The sequence below is a fragment of the Poromitra crassiceps genome, assembly GCF_964638095.1.
Source record: "Poromitra crassiceps genome assembly, chromosome: 5".
Lineage (NCBI taxonomy): Eukaryota > Metazoa > Chordata > Actinopteri > Beryciformes > Melamphaidae > Poromitra > Poromitra crassiceps.
In genome coordinates, this window is record NC_139642.1 from 12,742,411 (window position 1) to 12,751,929 (window position 9,519).

Genomic DNA, 9,519 nt, shown 5'->3' on the forward strand with positions numbered 1-9,519 from the left:
TCACAGCCCTACAGTAGCTCTCACAAGCTCCAGCTGCTGAGAAGGCACCACATATCCTCTAGATCAAAGTTCATACTGGTCCTTCAGGACCACAGGAGAAAAGACAAAGATGAGTCAATTCTGTGTTAGTAACTCAGGACCTTCGACACACCCATACAAGTGCTATAACTGTCCAATCAGTTCCCAGCTAACAGCCTCTGACAACCCTGTAAACTCTGTACACAAACCTCGAACCAACCATTGCGTTTATAAACTAGCCCATAAAAACGGCAGAATGAATACAGTTGGTTGTTTCCAAGGGTCACTTCAACTGGATTTCTGAATTAGTATGAGGCATATTGAAAACACTGAGTAAACAATATATGTGGAGACTTTATTATCAACAGTAGCAGACATGAATTAAGATGAATTACATTAACACATAACAGTGATCAATCTGAAATTAAAAGGGCCGGATTAGGGGTGTCGAAAATAATCGATTATAAAATGCATCGCGATGCGGACGTGCACGATTCTGCATCAATTCACAAATGTCAAAAATCTATTAATATATATATATTTTTAATAATCAAATAAAATATAATGGGAGTACATGCAGTTGTTTATTTGGATCATAATACAATGCAATTCCAAATGCACTTTTATTTTAAAAGTAGCCACACAGTGAGAAAAAATAAATCATGTATATTGGGAAAAAAAGTGATGCATCGATTGAAGATGCATCGAGATGCATCGATAATCGTAATCGAATCAAATCATAGCCCTCTGAATCGTAATCGAATCGAACCGTGAGGCCAGTGAAGATTCACAGCCCTAATGTCAGTCAATCCAGCTCTGGTCCACTAGCTGTCTACTCTGCATCCTGTGTGAGACACAGATATTCAGATATTATAATATTTTTGGTTGACATGAGTGACTGACTGTGTAGATGGAACACCAGATTATGATGAAAATCAAACACTTTTCAAGGAGAGTATTCAAATTCAAGCATATTCCTGCACAACAAAGCACAAAAACATCCACATACATGAGCACTCAAATCCCCCCTCCACCACAGATAGCAATTAACAGTTCCCACATGTTCATGGATACAATTTCAAAACCTTTCCATGACTTTTCAAGGATCGATAATATAATGTCCATGTAATGTGAGGCGGTGACTCTGAATCAATACCAGAAATTATTACCTAGGACAAATAGGACACAGCTGCTCTTTATGAGTTTTGGGTGCTTTAGTGTCACTGCATCATAGAAGCTATTGAACTAAAACAGGAATTTTCCATACAAATATTAATATAAAATACAAGCAGCACTAAAATCAACACCTATTAAGAGCTACATTACATCACCAGCTACAGATAAATAAGATACATTTGCCGTCATGTTACATTACATGGAAGGTTATCCACAGGAAGATTACTGTAACCATTTCATTCAACACAATTTCATGACTTTTCCTAAACTTTCACAGATTTGACTAATTCCATGACATGAAATCCCATGACTTTTGCAGGTTTTCCATGGCCGTGGGAACCCAGAATTAAATGTTCACTCTCCTGTGTGGATTTTCATGTGTCTCTGCAAGTTTCCTTTATGACTAAAACCTTTACCACAGACTGAGCAATTAAATTGTTTAACTCCTGTGTGGATTATCATGTGTCTCTTCAAGTCTCCTTTATGACCAAAACCTTTACCACAGACTGAACAATTAAATTGTTTATCTCCTGTGTGGACTATCATGTGTGACTCCAAGTATTCTTTATGAGCAAAACGTTTACCACAGACTGAGCAATTAAATTGTTTAGCTCCTGTGTGGTTTATCATGTGTCTCTTCAAGTTTGCTTTATGACCAAAACCTTTACCACAGACTGAGCAATTAAATTGTTTAGCTCCTGTGTGGACTATCATGTGTGTCTTCAAGTGTCCCTCACGACCAAAACCTTTACCACAGACTGAGCAATTAAATTGTTTATCTCCTGTGTGGATTATCATGTGTCTCTTCAAGGCTCCTTTATGACCAAAACCTTTACCACAGACTGAACAATTAAATTGTTTAACTCCTGTGTGGACTATCATGTGTGTCTTAAAGTTTCCTTTATGACTAAAACCTTTACCACAGACTGAGCAATTAAATTGTGTATCCCCTGTGTGGATTATCATGTGTACCTTCAGGTTTGCCTTACGACAAAAACCTTTACCACAGACTGAGCAATTAAATTGTTTGTCTCCTGTGTGGACTACCATGTGTCTCTTCAAGTCTCCTTTCTTACCAAAACCTTTACCACAGACTGAGCAATTCAATTGTTTATCTCCTGTGTGGACTACCATGTGTCTCTTCAAGTCTGCTTTACAACCAAAACCTTTACCACAGACTGAGCAATTAACTTGTTTATCTCCTGTGTGGACTACCATGTGTTTATTCAAGCTTCCTTTATGACCAAAACCTTTACCACAAACTGAGCAGCTAAAGTGTTTCTTCCCAATACCTTCACTGTTTTTCGGTGAGCCTAAACCTGACTGAACTTCACTAGTTTCCACCCATTCATCATCATTGTCTTCAGTCTCAGAAGAGTCTAAAGTCTTGTCATCACTAGTTGGTTGTGAATTACTAGTTGGTTCTGATACTCCACAGTCTTCTCCATCAGCTTCTGTTTGCATCTGTTCAGTTGAGCTGCTTGCTAGAGGCTCTGCCTCTCTGTTCTCCTCAGTTTGGCTTTGATGAAGCTGTGAGTACTGAGGTTTCTCTTCCTCAACTTCACGCTTCACAGGAACAGCAGTGAATGGGAACATGTTGATATCAGCCTCATCCAGTCCTTGAAGCTGTTCTCCCTCCCTCCTGATCCAGAGTTCCTCCTGTTCCTCTTTAATGTCTGGGGGCTCTGGGTCCTCCTGAAGCTGCTGTTCCTCTTTAATGTGTGGAGGCTCTGGGTCCTCCTGAAGCTGCTGTTCCTCTTTAAGGTGTGGGGGCTCTGGGTCCTCCTGAAGCTGCTCTCCCTCCTGATTGATCCATAGTTCCTCCTGTGCCTCTTTAATGTGTGGGGGCTCTGGTCCCTCCTGAAGCTGCTCTCCCTCCCTCCTGATCCAGAGTTCCTCTTGTTCCTCTTTAATGTCTGGGGGCTCTGGTCCCTCCTGAAGCTGCTCTCCCTCCTGATTGACCCAGAGTTCCTCCTGTTCCTCTTTAATGTGTGGGGGCTCTGGGTCCACTTGAAGCTGCTCTCCCTCCTGACTGGTCCCAAGTTCCTCTTTAATGTGTGGACCCTCCTGGTCCAGACTGGGGCTCCACTCCAACACATCAGGGGGAACTTCTTTAATAACCCACAACAGCTGCTGGAAGTTTGGAGGTATGGCTACTCTATGTAACCGCACTACAGGATTTAAAACAGTGTCCAGCTTTCCTTGTTGCACATTCATTTTTGAACGAGAAGATTCTAGCCTGATAGACTGAATTGTTAACTCGTCACACTCCATTTCCTTCTCCAGAAGCAGTCAACTCAGTGGAGTGGGAAGATCTCAAGGTCTGGACTCAGGCAAAGAAGCTTCCTCCTCGTAATCTATCTTCTTCCAAACAGCCCAAATATCTCTTCAACGGTTAGTTAGTCACTAGTTCAGCAACGCTGTCGGGTTTTGTATTTGACATTATAGACATTTCCAAAAAGTTCCACAGGAACTTTTCCTCCTGAAGATTTTCTGACAACGCTGTCCTTCAAAGCTCCAACAACAACGTTAGCTCCAATAGCTACACAGCTAGCTAAACCATTCTGAGTCCATAAGAAAGATGAGCTTCTCCTACCTCTCGGTGCTAAACGAGCCTCGTCTCAAGTTGATATATTTGTTATTATATCATCAATACGCCTTCTGTTGGTCAATTACAGCTGTAAATTATGAAACGAGGGGGAAATCCGTAAGTGTACCCAGAACGTTTAACGCTCGCTGTGTTGTGTCAGCGAGCTAGCGAATATAAGAAGTTCCGGTGAGGTTTTTCAAAGTAAAATAACGATTCTGCACAATTATAGAGCAGGCAGAGGCGATTGAAAAAGTGATTATTTTCCACATTAAACTAATAAACTAAGCATTTAAATGAAGCTATACAATACAAATGATGTTTCTGTATGACAATAACTGTTTCAATAACATTGAGAACGTTCTTCTCAGTATCTTAATATATAAAGTTGTTCACTGGAGTGCATAGCCTTTACAAATCGGACACTGGACAGGTTTGTGTTCAAAGTGGGAGCTTGCCAAACATATACACACGCTCAGGTAGACCTCCTCTATCACATCACACTGTCAGCTAAACTCGGGAGGAGTAAAAAAAAACATGGCAGCATTGTTTACCAAATGCTGCTGTGGATCCCTCGTATAATAACATAAAGGAGGCAGTTGAGTTTGCTGTTGAGTCAGAATTGAAAGAAGAGAAAATAATGTAAATGAGGAAGTGAAGTCAACAGTCACATTTTGGTGAAGATGGGGAAGACAAGTAGGCCTGGTACCCTGGTATAACCAGCCCCAACAACTGTGATTCATATGGGCTGGATACCAGGATGGAAGACAAGAGCACTGTCCTCTCCTTTTTTAATCTAGGAGTTATGGAGTCTATGGAATTAGAATAACATCAGCCCATAATTCAAAGTACAGCCATTGGTGCTTCATGGTGCTTTGCTCCCATGTTCACATAGAGTGCTAGTCATATTCAGCTTCAAATCCAAAATTATTCTGTTGCTTTCAAGGAAAAGTATTTATTTGAAAGCATTTTTGCATGGATAGTTTAAACAACATATTAAAAACATACTCTGATAATAAAAACATACTGCAATAAAGTTTTTTCTTAATTTAACGTAGTGATGCACAGAATTATTATTTTCCTACATTATTTTTCTGCATCTTTGTCACTAAACGCTCATTGCTGTGGTGTTTCTGAACTTCCCGAGCGAGGCCAAGGCAATGCCTTGTATTCTGTCCTGAAATGTGAATGTTTTGAGGAGCTATTCCATATCTATATGGCCTGCAGTCCAAGATCTAACCTTTTCCCTTACAGGATGTTTTGATAGCACTGCTTCAAAGCTGAAGGTGCTGCAGACAGTCTAGGCTCTAGTCTGCTGACAAGTCTCACCCACCTGCAAGAATGGCAGTCAGTGCTCAAAGATGGGAATCATGTTAATGTAGTGCCAGTGGTATTTGGGTTTAAGCACCGAGTAGGTAACCTGACGCTGCCAGATCGATGAGTTTGCTTCAAATATCTGTTTCACAAACGTGAATTTGTGGAACAATGCCGTCTGGTGGAGTCAGGCTACCCAGTAGGTAGACAAGAAAGAAAGAAGTAGACACATTATTTTGACCTCCAGGATAGTGTTTATGCGTTTGTTTATGCAGTTCATTTTACGTCACGAATATATGAACCAGCACTCATACAAGTGAGGGTTGTTGATAACTAAGGAGGAAGATAGAGAGAGGAATGTGCCTAATCATGAAAGTGTGAATTGTTAATCCAAGTTGGATTGGGACATATGTGTTTCACGAAAATTGGGAATTCTTCTGGTTCTGGAATCCAATGGCTGTACTGGTCAAGCCACCCCAAGGTCCTGCAGTGTAGGGTGGGATAGGATAGGAGTTCTGTGGGCTCAGAGTCTAAATGCAGTGTAAAGTAAGCTATGCTATTATATACAAACGTCAGTATTAATATACCTAAAGCACAGCAGGCTGCAATAGAAAATAGTGTCCCATCCCCACTGAGACCCTCGAGATTTTCCATATTTGCCCAAATGAAATTCTAGTGATGGTTGGGGATGGCAGGAAATCTCCTCCACCCACAGAAAGTGTTGGATTGAAACTTCAGCGAAATCCAAACTGGAATTTTTATTAGTTCAAATGTTTCAATCTGTTGCTGCCTCCGATGTCCAAAGTTGCCTATAGTGTACTGCCCTGCAAAGCCAAAAGGGGGTAACTCGCCAGAGTGTAGAACTGAGAAAAATGACTTTAAAGTTTTGTTGTTTTCTAGCCAAATGTTTTAGGGGGAAAACTGGAAATGTGTTAATTATTTGTTTTTTTAATGTAGTTATTTATCTACACAAATTTGTTTTGCTCAAACTTGACCTTTGACCCTTATTTGGAAGTGACCTTACTCTGGCTTTGCATTGTCTGCAAAATAATAAGGGGTGATGCCAGCCAAGGGCCGGTCCGGGCCGGGCCTGGCCGGGCCCAGGTCGGCTTCAGTGGAAGCAGAAAAAACGTGATTAAAAAAAGAGTGGAGTCAGGTGTCTGCAGGTGTCTGGGTAGTGTAGCAGTAGATTTGACCAACACGAGGGTCACAGGTTCGCACCCCCGTGTTACCTCCAGCTTGGTCGGGCGTCCATACAGGCACGATTGGCTGTGCCTGAGAGTGAGAAGCCGGATTAGGGGTATGTGTCCTGGTCGCTGCACTAGCGCCTCCTCTGGTCGGTCGGGGGCGCCTGGTCGGGGTGGAAGGGAACTGGTGGGAATAGCGTGATCCTCCAAACGTGCTACGTCCAGCCAGTGAAGCTCCCCCCGTCAGGCGAAAGAGAAGCGGCTGGCAACTGCGGATGTGTCGGAGGAAGCATGGTGCTAGTCTTCGGCTCTCGCCAGATCTGATTTGTGATTTAGTCTGTTGTGTTCATCTTGAACCTTCTCGCTGCTTTGTGGGTCCTGATGCTGTGTATTTGTGTCTGTCTCAGATCGTCAAAGAGTGCAACGAAGGCGTGAGGAAGATGAGTCGCACCGAGGAGCTCATCAGCATCGAGAAAACATTGGAATTTAAATCCAAGGTGTCTTATCATGTCAACATGTTCACTTCTTATAAAGTCATCATCTCAACATTAAATGCGTTGGTCATGGAGGTCACAGCAGGCATACACAGCTTAAAAATACATGTCATCATAATTATTATGATAACATCAGATTCCTTTCAACTCTGAAGTCGAGCCTACTACCTAAAAACGAAATGAACAAACTGAAGCGTCTGAACTAGGAACATAGTCAGTAGTTGTCTGAGCAATTTCCAGTAAGGTTTATTTTCCTTGTGACCTCTCTTAACCCCTGCAGTCTGTACCCGTCAGTAAGGTTTATTTTCCTTGTGACCTCTCTTAACCCCTGCAGTCTGTACCCGTCAGTAAGGTTTATTTTCCTTGTGCCCTCTCTTAACCCCTGCAGTCTGTACCCGCCAGTATGGTTTATTTTCCTTGTGACCTCTCTTAACCCCTGCAGTCTGTACCCATCAGTCTGGTTTATTTTCCTTGTGACCTCTCTTAACCCCTGCAGTCTGTACCCGTCAGTCTGGTTTATTTTCCTTGTGACCTCTCTTAACCCTTTGCAGTCTGTACCCGTCAGTATGGTTTATTTTCCTTGTGACCTCTCTTAACCTCTGCAGTCTGTACCCGTCAGTAAGGTTTATTTTCCTTGTGACCTCTCTTAACCCCTGCAGTCTGTACCCGTCAGTAAGGTTTATTTTCCTTGTGACCTCTCTTAACCCCTGCAGTCTGTACCCGTCAGTATGGTTTATATTCCTTGTGACTTCTCTTAACCCCTGCAGTCTGTACCCGTCAGTCTGGTTTATTTTCCTTGTGACCTCTCTTAACCCCTGCAGTCTGTACCCGTCAGTATGGTTTATCTTCCTTGTGACCTCTCTTAACCCCTGCAGTCTGTACCCATCAGTCTGGTTTATTTTCCTTGTGACCTCTCTTAACCCCTGCAGTCTGTACCCATCAGTCTGGTTTATTTTCCTTGTGACCTCTCTTAACCCCTGCAGTCTGTACCCGTCAGTAAGGTTTATTTTCCTTGTGACCTCTCTTAACCCCTGCAGTCTGTACCCATCAGTCTGGTTTATTTTCCTTGTGACCTCTCTTAACCCCTGCAGTCTGTACCCATCAGTAAGGTTTATTTTCCTTGTGACCCCTCTTAACCCCTACAGTTTGTACCCATCAGTCTGGTTTATTTTCCTTGTGACCTCTCTTAACCCCTGCAGTCTGTACCCGCAAGTAAGGTTTATTTTCCTTGTGACCTCTCTTAACCCCTGCAGTCTGTACCCGTCAGTAAGGTTTATTTTCCTTGTGACCTCTCTTAACCCCTGCAGTCTGTACCCATCAGTCTGGTTTATTTTCCTTGTGACCTCTCTTAACCCCTGCAGTCTGTACCCATCAGTAAGGTTTATTTTCCTTGTGACCTCTCTTAACCCCTGCAGTCTGTACCCGTCAGTAAGGTTTATTTTCCTTGTGACCTCTCTTAACCCCTGCAGTCTGTACCCATCAGTCTGGTTTATTTTCCTTGTGACCTCTCTTAACCCCTGCAGTCTGTACCCATCAGTATGGTTTATTTTCCTTGTGACCTCTCTTAACCCCTGCAGTCTGTACCCATCATTTCCCACTCACGCTGGCTGCTAAAGAAGGGTGAAGTGCAGCAGATGTCTGGACCCAAGAGCCCAGAACCATGCGCAGCCGTAAGCTGTACCACCCAGTCTACTTATTCCTGTTTAACAACCTGCTGCTCATCACCAAGCGCAGCTCCAGGTTAGCATGGGCTACCCTCCTCATTGTGCAATTATATTTGTTTTTCTTGCTCTGTGATTTATAGAGTATTCCAAAAACACCCAATTTTCTTGCACTAAACATCAGTGGTGGATGAGTTGAGTTCCCTCCCCGTCCGTCCCCTGATATGTGAAGCGCTTCGAGTGTCTTGAAACGCGCTATATAAATCCAATCAATTATTATTATTATTATTATTATTAAAAGGAGGAGATGTTAATCTAGACTTGTTGTTATCAGTGGGGAGAAGTTCCAGGTTCTTGAGTCTTGCACTCGGGCCATGTTGAGAACCGAAGACCTTGAAGACCAGGGCCAAATGCTGGCCAATGTGTTTAACCTGAAGCTTCTGGAAAACCAGGAGGAGCGTCAGGTCAACTACACGCTCAAGACCACCAGCATGTGAGTATCTGGAGCAATATCAGCTTGGCTTTCAACTGAAATGTCCATCATAAGATAGTAGAGGTGTAACATGCTTACATTGTGTCCCAAGAGCCATTCGATTTCTCAAATTGAAACCTAAAACAACATTCATCACACATTTCTAGCATAGCACAGTATCTTCTGAATATCAAACCTCTGGGAAACAGTGCAATGACTGAATAATTTCACTTGAGACTGATAGATGCCACCTCTGTTATTGTCAGGAGTGATAAGCTTCGTTGGATGTGTGCTCTCACTCCGAACCGGCGCACGCGCTTTATGTCTACCAGCACTCACCAATCAGCAGGTGAGACAGGACACCACATGAGACAGGACACCACATGAGACAGCAGGACACCACATGAGACAGGACACCACATGAGACAGGACACCACATGAGACAGCAGGACACCACATGAGACAGCAGGACACCACATGAGACAGCAGGACACCACATGAGACAGCAGGACACCACATGAGACAGCAGGATGCCACATGAGACAGCAGGACACCACATGAGACAGCAGGACACCACATGAGACAGCAGGACACCACATGAGACAGGACA

General features: G+C 43.1%; 1 pseudogene across 1 annotated transcript in view; it reads left to right on the forward strand.

Annotated features, from left to right (window-relative positions):
- The window catches only part of LOC310776312 (ephexin-1-like), a 14,893-nt pseudogene extending 5,597 nt beyond the window's left edge, over window positions 1-9,296 (forward strand). Inside the window, exons 4-7 of the transcript in view lie at window positions 6,690-6,779; window positions 8,354-8,516; window positions 8,772-8,930; window positions 9,176-9,296. The product of the transcript in view is annotated as an ephexin-1-like (transcript). The remainder of the gene's footprint in view (window positions 1-6,689; window positions 6,780-8,353; window positions 8,517-8,771; window positions 8,931-9,175) is intronic.
- Window positions 9,297-9,519: the final 223 nt, after the last annotated feature.